The following is a 20,465-nucleotide window of genomic DNA, read 5'->3' on the forward strand; positions in this document are numbered from 1 at the left end:
CCAGTACTACCAAGTTATAGCTGTTACCATTCTTGTCGGCCCCAACACTTGAACAAGGGAGGGGGAGTATCAATATTCAATGCAGATTCCCACGCCTCCACATTGGTGGCAAAGTACAACATAGGTGTTAGGCCATTGAGTACAGAAGACGTAGTTGGGGACCTGGGGAAGAAACATGGTAGCAGTCTGTCATTTGTCAACCACATGGCCAACGTGGATTGAAAGACATGTTATATAGCCCAGCTAATCATGAGGGATTCACATGTATGGCAGGGGAGGTCATTGTGCCTCTTTACTCATCCATCATCAGGCCTATAATTGCGTACAATGCACCTTTTGGGGTGTACCTAACCAGACACCTACAGCAACTGGTACAGGACAACAGTACCGCATCAAGAGGATGCAATGGCTCAAACAGATGTCATATGCTGCCCAGGTAAAGGAAATCCAGCTGGACTCAGTGGCATACTGCCTGTTCAGAGGCAATCTGTGCGTGCCATATACAGCCATGTCCTAACCAGCAGTAATGAACATGCTGCACCTCAGGCAATCAGAGTCCCATACAGCCACATGCTCAGGAGACCTGAACCTCAGCACTGACATACATGGACATGCTGGAGGGGCATATTCCTAACCAAGAGGCTCCCTTCACTCTGTAATGAGCTCACACTACAGGTTAGGCGGAGTCCCTCATTGACTCTCTTCCATAGGAATCTGGATGAGTGGATGGAGATCATAGTTGTACCCCAGGTATCACTTCTATATCACTGTTAGACAGAGGCACAGTATACTAACATCGGAAAAGGGCATAGCAGCATAACTTGTAATTGGGTGGCGAAAGACAAACACATTATACTAGGCTTATCAATGCCCTAGGACAAATAGCACAGTATGAACCTATGAACATGTGTGTACTGCTATAGTACTTCTGCCATATGTTGCATGTGTGTGTGTTGTGGGGGATGCACAGGTAATGGCCAGATATTTCTGCACAGGCGACACGTCTGACACACTCTGGGTGTTCATCCCTACATACTGGATGTGTGTTGCCATCCAACCCTGTGATGTGGACACACATTACTCAGCCTGGATATACATATCCCAACAACACCACAAGCACAGTACACTACCTTGCTATGTATGCATGTAATTACACAGTTATTCACTAGTTATGACTGTGATGCTATCCATGCAGCCCATTGGGCCAGTGGAAGCCACAACACACACTGCTGGCCCCTTTGCATATGGTTACCACAGACATCCCACATACTGTATGTACTGTGCACACACATATCTAACCCAGAACATCTGCACACCACTTATTAATCCTGTCCAGTGGACTACAGATACAGGCACATTGTATAACAAAAGCAGGAGGCTACTGCAGCACAGGGCAGATCCCCATGAAGGAAAGGCATCTGTGGTCAGCAGTGTTAAGATGCTTCACATTCAACAAATGCACAGATATTGGCAACCCCCCCCCCCATTCTCCTACACATGTGGTATTAGTTATCCCAGATGACTGTAACCTCCCTATCCTCTCACATGTCCAGGTGAGAGCCACCCTCAACATTGCAGAAAACATAGCATCACTGTTACAAAATGGAATCCCTGGAGGTGTGCTACGTTCACCCCTGGAGGACATAGCACCACATGACAGACTAATATTAATCCCTGGCCATACTACAGGATATGTACCTGAACAGTGCCATACATACACAGTGGTCCAACACCAATGAGGAGTAACCTCTACTGACCCTGGTAACTACTGCATCATATGCACAACTGGCCTTGTGTTCTACGCTATGGAAGTTTTAAGTATGGTCAACATGTACAGCAATATTACATATATATATATTTCAGGACTATGTACACACAACCTATCTCATGGACATACCTACAGATAGTGAACTATGATACATTTGGAGGTGTCACAGTAAACACAGTATTAACCTGCTACTTTGCATTACCTGTGTTTGTGGCAGCTGTTGCTGTGTCAGTGGTGCTGCTTGCTGTTTTCTGCTGCTGCTGCTGGTTTTGCTGCTGGCAGTCTGTATATTTTCTTATTTCTGTCTGTCTCTCTCTCTTTCTCAGGTTTATGCAATGACTGTATTGCATGTGTGGAGTGTGGGTACTGAATGCTTTTGTAGGTATCTGCATAGGCCCATATGATGGCCTCTGCACCAATTGTAAGGCAGCATTGGCTAATTGCATACAGCCAGTTGTGTACTGATTGCATGTCTCACTGTGATTTCAGGACAGTGCTATAAAAAGGTATGTGAGATAGGCGTTGCCCTTTCAGATTGTAAGGGCGTGGACCATGCTGGTATGCTGTTGTAAAATGTTCTGTGAGTGTGAAGGTTAGTACATCTCTCATGCTTCATGCTGTGTTGTGAATTCAGGTTGCAGCATTTCTCCCACCTGTTCCCTGTAGTGAGTGTGTATGCATACTGACACCCACAACTATATTTATTATGTATTGCTATATATACATATGTGTACATATACATACTGTCATATATGTACATTAGCTGACAATATTGGGTACAAGCTAACAATTTTCAGGGCTGTTTCTGTTAACACACACTAGTATGGGAATCCGGTAATTGGGACAGTGAAAGTCTGTCTGCATGCTTAGGGTAGTACACATACTATATTGCCTTTATCTTCATTCCTACTATTACATGTTCCACTTATTTAGCACTATATTCCTGTATGAGAGTCATGTCTTGCTGGTAGGTCATACAGACTAGTGTTACAATGGTCTTGTGGTAGGGCCTACTAGTATGCTTGTATTTTGCTTTCAAATTGAGTACAGGGTCTATCAATCAAAGTGCTGAAGCCACCTTTAAGCAGTTAAAAGGGTTAGTGGGTCTCAGAGGGGTCAGGCTGTGTTGCAGATTCTGGCTGCTGCATTTATCTTCACTGTCTCCTGTAGTGAGTGTGTATGGATACTGACACCTACGACTATATTTCATATGTATTACTATATATTTATATATATGTATGTGTACATATACATACCTTGTTATGTGTACATTACCTTACATTATTATGTACAAGCGAACAATTAGTAGGGCTGTTTCTGTTAACACTGAACTAGTGTGGGAATCCAGTAATTCGGCCATTAAAACTCTACCTGAAATGCATTGGGTAGTGCACCTCCTATATTGCCTTTATATTGATTCCTACTATTACACGTTATATTTATTTTAGCACTACATTCTTGTATGGCAGTTATGGCTTAGTGGTAGGTCATACAGACTAATGTTACCAAGGTCCTGGGTTCAAGACTGGCAGTGGGAATTTATTTTTCTTTCCAGGTTTTAAAAAATGAGTACAGGACCTGTCAATCAAAGTGCCATAAAGGCACTTTTAAGCACTTATAACCAGGTCTGCACTCGTTTGCGCAGAGCTCACGCATGCGCACTGGCGGTGAGCTCCGCTAACACATGCGCACACCCGCGCTATTTTCTTTGAAAGAAAAGAAAAAGGGGTGACAGGAAAGTGGTGAAAAAGGGGTCACAAAGAGGGTAAGACAGTAGGGAAACAAGCGTGGGATTTGCAGGAAGGATGTAGGTAAGGCCCATAGATGCCCATGTCTTTCGCAGCAACAGCTGTGTATTTCCATGTATTTTGGTGAGACATTTGAAACCTTCCACCCCTGAGAGAGGTGTCAGGACAACATTAATGTTTGTTGTAAAGCCAATTGTAATTAACAGTTTAAATGTCAAGCGGACATGTGTGCAACATGGACAGCTATGTATGGGGCGTAATTTTTTTGTGGGTACAGAGTGCACTTTTTTTTTTTTCAGGTGAGAGTGGTATGTCAGGTGAAGGAAGTCGGTATAGCTGGGGAGGTAGGTTGGGTAGGTTAACAGACAAGACAGACAAGACGCATACAGGGGCGGTGTATGACACAAGTGGGGGGGTTACACAATTGACGGGGACGGAGTTTGGGATATCCAAGACACATGAGCCCACAGATGGCAACAGTGGAACTGATATCCCCACCCATTGGCAGTTGCCACTGTTCCTTCACAGCCCAGGATGGGGCTTTGCTGGGGGCTGTGTAGGCGGGGCAACGGGCAGGGCCGTTAGCTGTGCCACACGAGCCTTGAGCTGGTGTAGGGGCCCAAGAACGGAGTCTTGGATCTCCCTTCGCACCACAGACCGGACACCTTGGAGGGTGAGTGGACGAACTCCTCCGGCCACGCTTGCAGAGGGGGGACAGGCCCCATCCCCTGCAGCGCTTCCACCCGAAGGTGGCACAGGGCCACCGGAGGAGGGTCCGGCCTGGGCACTAGTGCCAGGTGCAGTCACCAGCTGAGGTGGGAGAGGTGGGTCCGCTGGGACCTGCCTTCCCAAGCGTTCTAGGTTTGTGAGTAGTTATGTTAGTTTGGGTTAGTGGCATATTATTCCATTCAGATTAGTTGTAACAGCATGCATTGGTATTCCCATTAAACAAACACCCAGATATTAACACCATTGAACAAGGGGCATATCAATATCACATGCATTATTTGAATGGAAATACACAATCAAACAACATGCAGGGTTGATTAATGGCAACAGGCCATCAGATTTGCAGGTATGAACAGGGCACATGCACGAACAGACATGCATATATTTTTGAAACGGACAAATGTCCATGGTTAATGAAATGTTCACATACCAATATTTATTGGGTGTTTTTATATGGAATTATAGGGTTGGGTGTAGATAGAAAGTGATGACACATTCATAAGTTACACATTGATATACATTTGTTATAGGTACACAATTAAGTTGAGGCTGATGTTTCAAAATGATTTTTATTTGACTGTCATGCTACACCTGTTACAAATACATCACTATCCTACTTATTTTGAATTTGATCAGATACATCATCCTGCTACACTTTGGTGACAGGACAGGGGACAACTATGTCTGTTTAGTCTGTCAGATAATCATTCATTCTATCTGCAAATTGTTTACTGTTATCACCATATACAGATTTTGGCCTAGACATTCCAGATTCAGACACACTGAAATCAGTTTGGGATGTTAATTTGTACTTCAAACTTGCATTTAGTTCTGTAGAAACACACTGAGGCTTATATATTCAGGGGTTATTACTACTTTATTTATTCATACATGACCCTTTCTGTCAGTCTCATACATCCTGTAACTTCACAGTTCAGGTTGGTACTTCTAGGCTTTGTTCACATATTAGACCTGTGGTGATTCAAACACTTTCCAACAGCCTCACTTCTGTCATGATTCAGCATTTCAACAGGGGATAAATCTCACATGTGACTACCTCAGATTCTGAAGCTGTACTCTGGAGACTACTGCAGGTTATACTATATTTAATTAATGGTGGGACATCTGTATTACAGCACTATTTATTTCTATAAATTATATTTCCAGTTACACTTGCATACTGATGAACTTGTTGCAGCCATATCTGCAGACTTTCAATTCTTGCTTGCACATTATCTTACTTTTAATCAATACACTGCAGTGTTCTGATACATGCTACACTATAATATTTATTTACAAGTACTAGGTGGGGTTACTAACCTGCATGGTGGCACAGCCGCGCCAGCCTATGGTCATGCGTCTCGCGGTTCGCAGAGTGGACACCTGCAGCTGTAATACAAAGGAAGTAATATTGGTCTACACATCTCCATGGTATCAGCTAGTTGAAATCCTTACATACATGAGTAAAATGTAGCTTACTCAGTGGTGGGGCGTTGGGCATATCCCGGGCCTCCTGGATCCATTGGGTCAAGTGGTCTTGCTTACGCCACTTCAGGTCCGCATGGTGGTGACGGACCTGCTCACCAGTGCGTGGAATGCCTGTAGCACTGGTCAGATCATGAGCCAACCAGTCCCATGCCTCCACCCTATATGCTCCCCATGAGACCTGGCCCTGCATGAGTTGGGCCTCATGACGGTGGACTAGGAGCCAGACCATGTATCTGGACTCCTCAACGCCCCAACGCTGTGCTCGAAAGCAACGTCCCTCACCTACTCCATTCATGCTGACTGCAGGTCTGTTCTACAATCGGTTATGCTGTGTATTCCCGCCTATGGGGCTTATATATACCGCTTTTCTCGCACATTTCTGTGATTGGCCGTTTTGGAATTGTATCTACTTCACTGAAAATGCTTTATCATGCTCCATTCAGGATTTTATCCCATATATATGCTATTTCTGCATTTCTAGGTATTGCTGTCATGGCTTAGTGGTTTAGTACCTTGACTCTAGTGCATGGTATCCTGGGTTCGAATCTGACCACTGATTTTTAATTTTCCTGACAGAAATGAGTTGAGGACCTGTCAATCAAACATGCCATAAGCACTTTTAAGCACTTAAAAGCAGGTCTGCGCTCGTTTGCGCGGAGCTACTGCATGCGCACTGGCAGTTAGCTTGTGGGAGCGGCACGCAAACGGTCTGCGCTGGGATAAACCTTAATTGGCTAGTGACACACATGTTAAGCTGAGCACAGCTAGTTGCAAACAGTTTCAGCCTGTTAAACCGGTGCTTAGCAACGGGCATACAGTTTGCAGCTTTTTAAACACTACGCAGCTACAGGGACTCTGTCTCACAGCAGCTTAGCTATCAGTACATTTCTAATTATTTTTATTATTGTGTTACTTCAATATATATGCTCCATTTCCTTCCATTTTACAAAAGGGTATACTTTTACATTTGTACAATACTATCAGGGGCTTTTTTAGTGCTTATTTACAAAAAAAAAAGGTTGTTATGTGGGCTCGAACCCTGCCTGCCTACTCTTAAGCTGGCAACTCTACCACTAAGCTATTTCATCTTGGCTTACTTTGCATATTTAGTTCTCATATCCTTTTCCACTGATTGCTAACTGCAGTTGCGCTAGTAGCACACCAGCACACCTGGCACACAGTAGCACACACTTACGGGGTTTAAAAAAATAAAACAGTTTTTATTTTCATTTTATAGCCTTTGTTCACTTTGTACACTGATGGTCTGTGGGGGAATGTGTTGTGTAGTGTGTTTATTTACATTTCCATGGCCTCTCTCGTGGCTGTTTACTTTCAGCCATTCTACACTTCCGGGGGCGTGTCCACATGCAGGGCTTAGCCTACGGACATGCCCCCTACTCTCTTACACGGACCGTGTAAGAGTTACCGTGTGATTCAGCATGCCTCATGCACCTCATGCATATGCATGACATGCTGACATCACACCGTTTAACTGCAGCCTCCGTGTAAGAGTTATAACTCTTACACGGAGGCTTCGTGAATCAGGCCCATTGCCTCTGAAGTGAGTCATTTGGAGATTATTACAATAAGAACAAGAACCACAAGAATCATTTCCTCATACAATTCATGGAAAGTACTAACTGAAAATATACATTTATATTTAATTGTGTGGTAGCAGGCACCCTTTGTAAATAGTTGTTTTATTAGTTGTTTACATGTTTTTTTGATAGGAAAACTAATTAATGTTCTACTTTGATGTTAACATAGTATTTCACTGTTATTGAAAAGTTACTATTGTTCATGCTTGGATTTGAAAATTCTAACAAAAATAATCAGAAAAAAATAATTAGTATAAAAGAAAAGATAGGATGTGAAATGTTATGAAACAAATAAACTTAAGAATGTATAAAAAAAGAGTGGGATTTTGAACATGATGTATAAAAGTGAATACAAAATGCAGAAAACTTTTGTATATGACATTAGATATATTTATACATGCATAGTAATATCTGTATATATATATATATATATATATATATATATATATATATATATATATATATATATATATATATATATATATATATATATACGGGTCTGACTACGCCGACAAGTCAGAGCCGACAGCGAGAACACCGGGCCAGAAGATCAAACGGAGAAGACCGACGGATCAAAACCCCGACGCTGAGAACATCGACATGGGAAAAGGCTGTGGATGTATGCGGTAGTGACGGACGTTAGGGTGCGAGTAAGGTAAGTGTCGCGACTGTGATAGTTTGTGGGTTAGGGCGGGTTAAGTGAGTTAGGGTTAGGGCGCTGGCTAGGTAAGTGTGCGACTGTGATAGTTTGTGGGTTAGGGCGGGTTAAGTGAGTTAGGGTTAGGCTGGCTAGGTAAGTGTGCGACTGTGATAGTTTGTGGGTTAGGGGCGGTTAAGTGAGTTAGGGTTAGAGCGGGCTAGGTAAGTGCGACTGTGATAGTTTGTGGGTTAGCGGGTTAAGTGAGTTAGGGTTAGGCCGGGTTAGGTGAGTGTGCGATAGTGGCGGACCTTAGGGTTAGGGTTTGGGTTAAGGTTGTAGGTAGTTGTGTATGTGAGGTTTAGTGTTGGTTTGTAAGGATTTTGGTGTGCTTGTGTTGTGTGTGTGCTTTTTGGACCGGGGATTTGTTTTGTTTGTTGCTTGTCGGGATTATGGTGTGTCGGGCATGTGAGGTTTCGTGTTTGTGAAATGTCGGTTATGTGGTGTCGGTGTTTTCGTCTTCGCCGTTTTGCCTTGTCCACGTTGTAAGATAGATCCATATATACATATATAAATATATATATATATGTCTACTTTGGTCAAAAACACATTTGGTCAAAAGTCAATTTCCCTAGTACACTTCACTGAAAGCTCACTTCATCGAAAACTAATTTCACTGAAACTAATTTTCTCAAAGTTTATACATGGCCTTTTATCCACTGTAGTGTTACCATGGAGTTAGACTATTAAGTAAGGGGGGGTGTGGGGGCACAGCCCTCCACAATAGGGTGAGTGGGAGGCATAGCCCCCCACCAATGTTAAACATTTTAAGCTATAGATATGTATACTTCTAAGTTAAATAAATAATGCTTTCCAAAAGACAACTTATAACTAAACTATGTGGGGAGCTGTGCCCCCCCCCTTATTTATATTCTAAATCCAGGATCGCACTACCATGGGGAAATGGCTATATATAACTTTCGATAAAATGAGTTTCGACCAAATGAGTTTTCAGTGAAGTGAGCTTTCAGTCAAGTGTGCTTCGTGAAGTCAGTTTCGACCAAATGTTTATTTGACCAAACAAAGTAGACCCCATATATATATATATATATATATATATATATAAATATATATACATATATATATACATATACACATATATATATATATATATATATATATATATACATATATATATATATATATATATATATATATATATATATATATATGTAAAATATGGGATCACTACGGAGTACTGAAATTTCACAATCCCAAGACTCTAAATCCCAAGGACCAGAATCTGGAGATTGCATAACCTTGAAACCTGAAATAAAAAACTAAAACATACAACAAACTATTCTAATATGTATGCAGGGGTCAGGCCCCCCTGCACTCCCACACCCCCCGCAACTTAAATATACCAACTATGAAATCGCACTACAGTGGAGTGAATGGCAAAGTTCCCATTCTGCACTGTACGACAATCCCCATTCACTATGTTCGAGATTCCTCAATCTCAAAATTCTGGTCCTCAGGATTCAGAATTTCGTGACTGTGGAATTTTGGTATTCCATAGTGAACCCATATATATATATATATATATATATATATATATATATATATATATATATATATATATATATATATATCTATATATATATATATATATATATATATATATATATTTATATCTATATCTATCTATATATATATATATATATATATATAAATATCTATATCTATATCTATATATATATATATATATATATATATATATATATATAAACAGAAACACCTGTGAAGGAATGGGAACCCACAGTATTCTCATGTTCTAGCTCCAAAAGTAAACATACTAACTGTAGAGCCACTGACTCTAACAAAATGCAGATATAAACAAATGTAAATTTTTTTTCCAGTTTTTTGAGAATAAAAAGAGAAATAGACACCCCCAATGAATTCTTCTCTGAGTAAAAAAGGGAGAGGAAGCAAAAATAAATATCTCCAGGTATCTTTTGACTTGTCAGCCTATCAGTACAGAGAATCAGTGCCTTTAGCCTCCTTAAATATTCAGAGTCACTTTGTGGCATTGGCTGAGGAGGACCATGATTTGATGACTGATTTTATTACAACAGATCCTACAGATGAAGAGATTTCTGTGTTTGAGGAGAAGGAATGTTGTCATCTCTGATTATCTGTATGAGCTATGTGAACTATATTTGGAGTTGGACCAAGGACTTGGACTGTTTATTTGGGTAAGTCTTTTTTAATTGTTTTTACTACCAGTCCAGATTAACCATTAGATTAAAGGTTGTTATGTTTTGGCTCTGTTACAATTGTTCTGAGGTCATATTTAGTATATGATGGCTAGGAATCAGAGAGGACTTGTTGCTTTTGCTGGGTTATTATGGCATGAGGAGAGCATGGCCTATTGTGTTGGACAGAACTTTTATTATTCTTTCATGCTACACATCCCTATACTTCCTTGCCATTGGTCTGCATATCCAGTGTTCAGCACAATTTTTTTTGTGGTAACTCAGTTGGGAACTTGAGGGATTCTTTTTTTTTCTGACTCTTTGTTCCAACCCTTAGGCTAGTGTATAGCAGAAAAATCTTTCAGTCATTTTGGCTGTAGTTCAAGGTCGGACATTCTTGTGAATTAAGGTGATTTCCTAGCCCTTATCAGGGAGAATTTATTAAGCAAGAAAAGATTGCCCCCGGGATTCATTTAACAATGATGCAGGCTTTACACTAAACCTACATGATTATAACTTATTAGCGTGATGAGCAGCAGTGATCATTGAGTATGCACACTGCTCATTACACTTACATGATTCTTAGCACCATGTTGTGGCCATCAACAGTGCTGACAAACATGAAATGCTGCTGGAAGCACATGAACACAATGTAAGCATAAATACTTGCCTGTAGGGAAATGTATTATGCGAGCACATGGAGAATGCTTATATGAAGTAAAGGGAAGTAACTTTTAAGCATGTAGATGCAGGGGACGTACAACTGAGATAATTTACACAGAATATAATGTGAATGGTGCATGGATAATTACGGGAAGGGTAAATGGAAAAAAAAATTACTCAGTTAATGGATTCAAATGTGTTGATGCCAGAAAGCAAGTATTTTTGTTTGCATTGTATTCTTGTGCTTGCAACCTGCCTCAACACTGTTTATGGCCATGAAACGGTGCTTGGGATCATGTAGATGCGATGAGCAGCATGCATGTTCAATTAGCGCTGCTGCTCATCAACTAATGTGCTGCAGTTGAGTACATTTTGCTTTAAGCCTATGCAACTGTTAATGAATCCCAGGGTAAGATTATGTGTAAATCCCAAAAGGGCAGGAATGATAAGTACAAGGTTTTGTAACTCTGTTAAGAAAGAGATGGCAGTTTAATTCACAGCTGCTTAGGCTAGCAGATCATATCAGAGTTAAATGGCTAATCTTGAAAAATAAAAGAAGGGAATTTTTTTTAATATTTGTGAATTGTTATGGGTCAAATGATGATTAACCTAATCATTTGCAGGATTTGGGGCATGTTGTGGCCAAAATCAGTGAGCCCATTTCTAGAATTATTGTTGAGTGATTTCCATATTTCTGTTGAGCCTTTAGTGAACACAATTCTATCAGGGATGGTTGGGCTTTCTAGGGCATTGATTTTATTTGGACCAATCTATAGTATACTAACAAACAATAGATATTTGCCGGGCCTTACATCTCACACAGTGAGACGTAACATTCATAAATTCACAAGGGAGCATTGCTAGTAGGACTGACATTTTCCCCAGGACAGAAAGAACAGAGATAATATAGTACAGGTAAATCATATTCTTGGATTGCTTTCTGATCATAATATGGTCATGCTAGAAGGTTTAGGGACTGGAATTTTTTCTTGGTGATTTGATCCTCTTTTTTTAGAAATAAAAAAAAATAGGTCGAGGACTTAGGGAAGTGGATTAAGTTTTTTTGGGGATAGGCAAGTTCAGACAGTAGATTTTTGTTACCAATGTGAGATGTTTAAAACCCATATTAAGCATTATATGAATTTGCATAAGGCAAATAAACAGAGAAAAGTAAATGGTTTACAGTTATAGTCAGAAAAACAAATAGAACAAGCAGAATTAACTTATAAAAGAAGCAGATGTTCAGAGAACACTTTTTGAGAGAGAGAGAGAGAGAGAGAGAGAGAGAAAATATTAGCCAGGTTAAATATAAATTTAGGGTATTACAATTTTCCTGGATCCAAAAGAAATGGGAGAGAGGATGGAGTTAGATATCTATGCTGGGCCAAAGGATTTACTTCTACGATGATTTTGGCAAGAAGATTTAAAGAAAGGAGAAGAAAAAAATGTCCTTTATTATTCTTAACCCTCCCCCCATGGGCAGTTAATGACTGATAGTATGCAGATTAATCAGTTGATGGCAGACTGCCTAAAAGAATTATATGCATCCAAAGTAAATTCCTAAGCGGAAGAGGTGGTACACCTTTTGGCAAAACTTAGCCTTTCTCATGCTGGGATGGGAGAGTGGGAAGCCTTGAAAAAAACATGTTCTATATTAGAGATCCATGAAGCTATTGACCAAGACAGGACTGAGAAAGCTCCAGGGCTATATGGCCTTATTCCGGAGTTTTATAAAATAAATAAACTGTCTCTGGCCCCCAGTTACATTCCTTATAGGAGGCAGTTGATTTATGTAAGCTCAAGACTCTATGAAAAAAGGTGAGGGTAGTTTTTTGCCAAAACCGGGTAAGGATAGAGTCAAGTCAGAACCATACAGTCCTGTATCCTCTGGATAATAAAATTCTAGCACATGTTTTAGTAAACAGACTAAAGGAGATGTAGATGAATTTGTTTCATTAGGCAGCAGGGTTTTATAAAAGGGAGAATGGGTGGGCCAACTTAGTATGATTCTGTTTAAATTTATAACAGCTCAGTACCAGTTCATCAGAATCTAGGTAATTCCTATTGTTGGACTTTCCAGTGCCTTGACTCTGGGGAATAAGTTTTTTTTTATGGCATACTCTGACCAGATAACATTTTTCACCTAATTATATACAGAAAATTAAGCTTCTGTGTAGGAATTCTGAGGCAGCAGTAGAAAATAATGGACTATTCACAAATGGAATTAAATTATCAAGGGGTACCAGGCAGGAATGTTCCCTCTCCCCTTTACTTTTCATTTTGGTTGTTGAGACTTTAGCTAACTTCATGGAAAGCAAAGCTGGGCAGTTCAACTTGCATCTAAAATTTGGACATTGGTCCTTTCAACATGGATTGCAGATGATGGTGTTATTTGGGTCCAGGAACCCACAGGACAATTTCCAAAATCTCTTTCTTCCTGCATGTGTTTGTGTCTCTTTTTGTACTTCCCATTATTAGATCCAGAACCCGATTACTTACATTAAACAGTTGTTGTATTGACAGTCTTGTCTCTTGTCTTGTATTAGAAGGTGCAAAAAATAGTCAATAAATGCTTTCATCTGGGAGTCATTATGATGTCTGTGATGAACAAAAATGTTGAACTTGAACTCCAGAGTTTTATTTAGTGTCATTTGAGATAAGTTACTCTCCTGGTGTCATTTAAACTTTTTCTGTTGGCATAAGATTCTAGCTAGTAAAATGTGTTTGTTCCCAAAATATTCTATTTTTTTTTTATTTAGACATCCATCTCATATTGTGGAAACTAACTGGATTGCCAAGATGTCAAAACTGATTTTTCATTTTTATGGAAAAATTCAATGCTGCCAAAATGGCTAGGAGGATTGGGCCTCACTAATTCAGGTACATATGTTATAGCCTCTGCTAGTTGGAAGTTAGCTAGGGCAAGGAATAATCCTAGATCAATTTACTTTTGGATGGAAATGGAGGTGTTCTATCATTTCTCATCCCTATTCAAGGTGAGGGATACCAGCAAGATTTGGTATCTGGGCATCCTAGAACAATGGTGTTGTAAGTAGTGTTCACTTAGCCTACAGAATTGTAACATTTCTCATTGGGCTAGGATTTGGTTCAACAGCAAACTTTGCATACATGATACATTGATAGTTTGGTTAAATTGGATTTCAACTAATATTGTCTTTATTAAAGACTTTTTGTCAGAAGAGTTATGCACAATTGAATGTTGTGTAGAACCTGTTGTGGTGGCAATATATTCAGCTTTCATCAGTGATGAATAGGGTGGTCAAGGTTCAAAACCTGCAAGGGAGGCAGGCTAAAGATAATCTTCTTCATGTCTCCTTTTGCCACTAATAGACCAGAGTTGGATCTGTTTTAAAAGTGAATTTCCTGAACTTTAGGTAGTTGTTTTTCCTCTTACTAACAGATGGATGATTGATTCACACAGCGCTTCAGATGAGGAATGGTCAAATATTTTTAAAGATTGTTTTCATCTGAACTTACTGACATTATCTTCTTTTACATAACATAAAATAATTCATGTTTAGCAACACTCCATAGAAAGACTATGGCAAAGGAAACAGTGATGTCAGCAAGGCAGAAGTCATTGTGAGTTTTAAGGTGAAGGTCAATTTTACATGATTTGCGGGTGCTTGGTCTTACAGATAGTTTGGTTCAGGGTGCATCATTCTATTCTCTAGGCCTCTCAGGTTAGTTTGCCGGATATCAAGGACAGTATATTTTGGCTTCAGGGAAGTTCAAGGGTAAAATTAGGGATCCCAGGCAGCATCTGAGCTGCTTTCCATATAGTTGTAGCAGCATTTTTGGGGATTAGTTTTAAAAACTGGAAGGCATCACAAAGATTGGAGCAGAGGGATGAAAATGTATTCACAAAGCGTTTTGAATGACTGTTATTCCAGACTGTTAAGTATTAACTATGTTTTGATACCTTTCTTTATTGTTGTTGCAATTACCATTTGAATAGTGTTTTTGTACATTTCTGTTGCTTTCATGATGTCATGTTATTGATGAGCATGAATTATTGTTTATGTGTTTTGACAATATTGTTGTTGCTAGTAAAGTTTCTACTGAAAAATAGTAAATAAATATCTTTCCAGTTTTGCCAGCATAGTTATTTAAACCAGCTAAAAAGGGTAGGTTATGGTCAAGAAAGGCCTTAAAGTGATTATATTTCAAATATTAAACTGTGTATCTGCTAAAACTTAAATTATGAAGTAAAAGCCAAATGTCATTGATTGACAATGATATGAAACAGACTGAGTTATGTGGAAGGGTAGATCAGGGTAAGTTATGTACAAGTGAAAACCTCGGAGATGGAGAATGCTATGATTATGCATAACTTCATACAATGGCTTAAGATTCCAAAACTACTACAGATTAGTGCCAAATGAGCAGAGAAACATTTCAAGCCTTTCATCATGGTGCATGCACTACAGGTCAGTTTGTAATTTCCAAGGCCTGAGATTTTCCACTCTCTTCTCCATGAAACAAGATACAGTTTAGCCTTTGTTGTATTATACTTCATCATATCATATACAATTTAGCACTTATTTTGGCTAATGAACATGTTGTAAAAGCCCATACGTTATATGGATCTTGAACATACATATCTTCTTTTGTATATTTGAAACAATCTTCCTTTATTTGGTTATGTAAAGTAGAATATGTCAGGGATTACAGATAATGCAGTACCTCATTACATTTCTGAAGGGAATCAAAGCCTTCATGAAATGGCATTTGACTACATGTATACAGACTTACCTTTATTGGTTTACATGACACATAGAGAGTTAGCTCTACTGTGACTCAGACAACCCAGGACCAAACAGTGACCAGCTTCTTAGAGGAATCAATAGAATTGGGTAGGATTCAGATGCTACTGCTAGAACTCCAGTCCTTGGGAAGGGAGGTTGCATGATCCTCTGCACTATTGGCTAATGACTGAGGCTGGTATAAAATATGGGGAAGGCAGAAAGCACGGTCATCAGCATGCATGCATGGCAATCCTTACATGTTGATGACTGTGCTTTCTGCCTTCCCCATATTATATGCCAGCCTCAGTCATTAGCCAATAGTGGAGAGGATCATCAACATGCAAGGATTACCATGCATGCATGTAGAAATGATTGAGAAAAATGCATAAAGGATTTATTTTTATTCATTTAAAGAAGAGACACATTGCCAGTGTCTTTAAATAGTTGTGAATAATCTTAGAACTGTTTAATTAAGACATGTACTTATAAGATGCAAATATTGTGTTACTCTATGGTGGAGTAATGTGATAATTTCTTAATCTTCCGATACTGTTTTTTGGCAATTCTTTATTAGTAAAAGTTATAACAACTGATGAACAGGAGGCAGAAGTATATAATGCATAAAATTCCATTGTAAACAATTAAAAGATAAGGATTGTGATGCTAGAATTTGCAAGCAATTATCTTATGATTATTAAAGCAAATTAATTTCAAATACAAACAGACTTCAATAAGTTATGTGCATGAATCAGAGATGTTGTTGCAGTTACTGGCACTTTGTGTAAGGGCTGGCAAAATTATTTAGTAACACTCCTGAAAGTTCTATCAGCATGCCCTTGTGTGTAGCTGGAAGTACATCTGAATGTTTAGAGGTATTTAAAGCTGGGTAAAATAGGTATACTATGCTGAGCTGGAATAGGTAGATGTAGGAAGTAATGTGTTATGTATACATCTAACCTTCCAGTGCTTACTATAAGGAAAATGATACAGCTTCTGATGTAAAAGGTATTCAACTGATAGAAAAAATGTAAAAAGGGGAGTCATCAGCCTTGTGTGGTGCCATTAAGGATGCTGAGAGATTATTAAGGCATTGATGACAGTCAGTTCTGGGTTTATTTCATTGGACTTCACACACTTAAAAAATTAGATCCACACTCACATTTTGTAGTACTTAATTAATTGCACTCCAAAGTATCAAAATTCGTATGCATACTATAAAAAAAGTACAGAAACAGATTGTCATAAGGTTTGGCCCACTTTGAGTAAAGTAAGAAAATTCCATCAAAGTGTAAATGATTTCCTCTCCTGTACCCCATCTGGGGCAGGTACTGATTCTGTGAAAACAAGAGTCCAACTTATTAGTCATAATTTGAGCTAAAATGTTGCTGTCATAACTCATTTTGGAATATCATTAGGCGTGCCTGATTGGAAAGAAGACTGGTGATCACTTCCTTGGTAGAATTTTGTTTTTATTAGGATTCCCAAAAACTATTGGCATGGTGTGGAATCCATGTGCACGGTGCACTGTATTATATACCGGTGATTAGCCATGTTCATTTGCTGTTCTGTTTCTCATTGTTCCTCCTCTCTCCCTCATTGTCTCTTTAGCATTGTTGCTCAGTAATTTCCCCTATTTCAGTCTGACTTTCTCCCCCTTTCTGCCATTTTCTCTCTCCTTTATGCTCCTTCTGGTAACATCTAGGTAAATTTCGTGTATTTTTTTTCTTTTTGATCACTACTTTTCATTCAGGTGGTAACTATTACACTTTAATTGCAGGCTTTTTTACTAATCACCCTTTCCTCCTTTTCTAGCCCCCTTTCTTCCTGCTTACGATGTACTCAAATACAGAAGTTCCAGGAATCATCTCCATCTTTTTTGAATATCTCTTTCCATATTTCCAGAGTATCCTTTTATACCCCTTAGGCTGTAGATCATGTGCACTCCTCCTGTTTCCCCATTCTTTTCAAAAACCACATCTCAAGCATGTGGTATCAGTTTTTCTGTCCTCCTTTGCTAGTTTCCTAGGAGTAAGAAAACATGTATCAGCAATTTTTGCATCACTTGCAAATCTGATACTATTATGATAATTTCTTTCTCTAGTCTTCTTTTACTATGTGCCAGTCTCTTCCTTCTCCCTCTTGCTTTTTTCTGCTGTCGTCAATGTGGCCCTTTCTGCCTTTTCTCTTAGGATTTCATACACCATTCTACTTCTACTCTTAATATGATTTTTCCATTTTTCCAAGGTACCTACCTGTCTTCCTTTCTTTTTCTTTTTCATTTCCTGTCTCCCACACCATTCTACTATTCATTTTCTCTTAGTGTCATATATGTGTGTGTGTATATATATATATATATATATATATATATATATATATATATATATATGTATATATATATATATATATATATATATATATATATATATATATATACACACACTTTTCTGTACTAGGTATCCATATTATTTTATGAGCTCCTACAGTGTGTGTATATATATATGTATATGGGTCTACTTTAAAACACTGACACGCAAAACACCGATGATGAGAACACTAAGACCGGAAGACTGACAACTGAGATGACCGACAGTTTAAACGCACGAAACTTCACATGCCCGACAAACCACAATCCCGACAATCAACAAAACAAAACAAATACCTTTTCCGAAAAACACACACATGACAAGGACAACAAAAAGCTTACAAATCTACACTAAACCTTACATACACAACTATCTATGCACTAACCTTAACCCAAACCCTAACCCTAAGGTCCATCACTATCGCACACTCACCTAACCAGCACCCTAACCCTAACTCACTTAACCTGCCCCTAACCCTAAAGTCTGTAACTATCACACACTTACCCTACCCGCACCCTAGGCTTTTACACTGTCGGTCATCTCAGTTGTTGATCTTCCGGTCTCGGTATTCTCATCGTCGGTGTTTTGCATGTCGTTATTTTCAAGTAGACCCATATATATATATATATATATATATATATATATATATATATATATATATATACACTTTTCTCAGCTAGGTATCCATATTCTTTTATGAGCTCCTCCAGTGTCTTAAATACTATCTATTCCTCTGCACCCTCCTTTGTCATTTCCTTTTGTCCCAAGAATTCTTGTGTTTTCCACATTTATTCCTTATTCTACCATTGAAGTTTCCATATCCCTTTTCTCCCCAGACTTCTCTGTTTCTTTCTTTTCTCCATCTGATGATTCCACACTGTCATTTCTTTCATGTTCTGTTGCTTGAATCCTTCCCACCTACCTGTCTTGCCACTCCTCTTCCTGTTTTCCTTTGTCCACCACCCACTTCCCTTATTACCTCTCTAGTTATATTCTGTGTGAATGTCATGGTGAGTAGAATTGAGACTCCTCATTATCCTTATCATCTTCTTCTTCTACTTAGTCTCTCCTTCTCCATGTTGCCTCCTTTCCTTTTCTATTTAGTCTTCTACTGCCTTCTGGAGTTGGCCTAGTGTCTCACCTTTTGGATCAGCAGGTATGTTCTTAGCGTGTACTTTGTTATTGGTATTCCTTCTTACTGGGTTTGTTCTCCCTGGTTTTGTGTCTTTTTCCTTCTCCCTTTTCAAGCACTTTTATCTTTCACCCTTATTTATTTTATTTTCCCCACTATAGTGCCCTCTAGTATGTTCTGTACTCTCAGCTCTAAATTTTTGAAAAGTTGGTCTCCTGTTTTACCTCTGCCCCTACTTTCTATTTTACCATTCATGTTCTGATCACCACCATTTTTTGTTACACTTCAGCCCAAGTGCTCTTTCAACTTTTTTTAACAAATGGTAAAGCTTTCTTTCATATTTCCTTTATATTCTCTGATAATAGCATAAAGATGACAGCATGTGTAATGAACTTTGAGTGGATACCCTTATTTTCACCCACTTTGCTCAACTTTCTCATCTCAAAGCTAACTCTTCTATAGCCTTTACAAATAACCCGTGGGGAGAGTGGACACCTCTACCTTGTTCCACTTCTTCCCACATCAATTGACTTAGAAAGTTTCCCATTTACCATAACCTTTATTTCTGCATCCCTGTCATACATCTCAACATCTTAGACCAAGAAATAAGGACAGAGCCTAAAATAATTGGGGGGGTGGGGCAGTTCTAGAAATAGGGATTTTAAATATTACACTTATATGCTTAGAAAGTTGCTAAAATAACATGATTTGTGTCAGCATGCATTTTCTGAAGGATATAAAGTCAGAAACTCAAATGTATGTCATTATTTAGTGATGCCAGTCCTCAGTGATTTGCCAGAAAACCTCCATTTTTTTTCAGGAGCAGGCCAAAAATATGAGGTAAAAATCTAGACATTCTGTGCAAATCTGGACAATTGAGCAGTATAATCCCTGTATAATGTTTTCATCCACCCTATGCATGTTCTTGTCATATGTCTCCTTTCCAATAGTTCCAACAGAAATTCCCACCTCATTATATCTAAAGGTTTTAGGAGGTCAAACAAGATTAGTAAAATAACCGACAGAACACAAGCCAAGAAAAATCCAAACCCACAGCAGACAGGCCAGCAGATTCAACCAAGATGTAGCAGTATGGGTGATATAGTGGCCCAGTCACAGGATACAAAAAATGCCAAATTTATTCAACAATCTGTGTGTTTGTTCGTAGAATAAATTTGGCATTTTTTGTATCCAGTGACTGGTCCACTATATTATCCATACTGCTACATCTTGGTTGAATCTGCTGGCCTGTCTGATGAGGGTTTGGGTCAAACAAGATTACCTTTCTCTTCCTTTCTCCTTTTGGCTTTTGCAC

Source organism: Protopterus annectens, chromosome 1.part2 (genome assembly GCF_019279795.1).
Source record: "Protopterus annectens isolate FY-2018-M chromosome 1.part2, PAN1.0, whole genome shotgun sequence".
Lineage (NCBI taxonomy): Eukaryota > Metazoa > Chordata > Ceratodontiformes > Protopteridae > Protopterus > Protopterus annectens.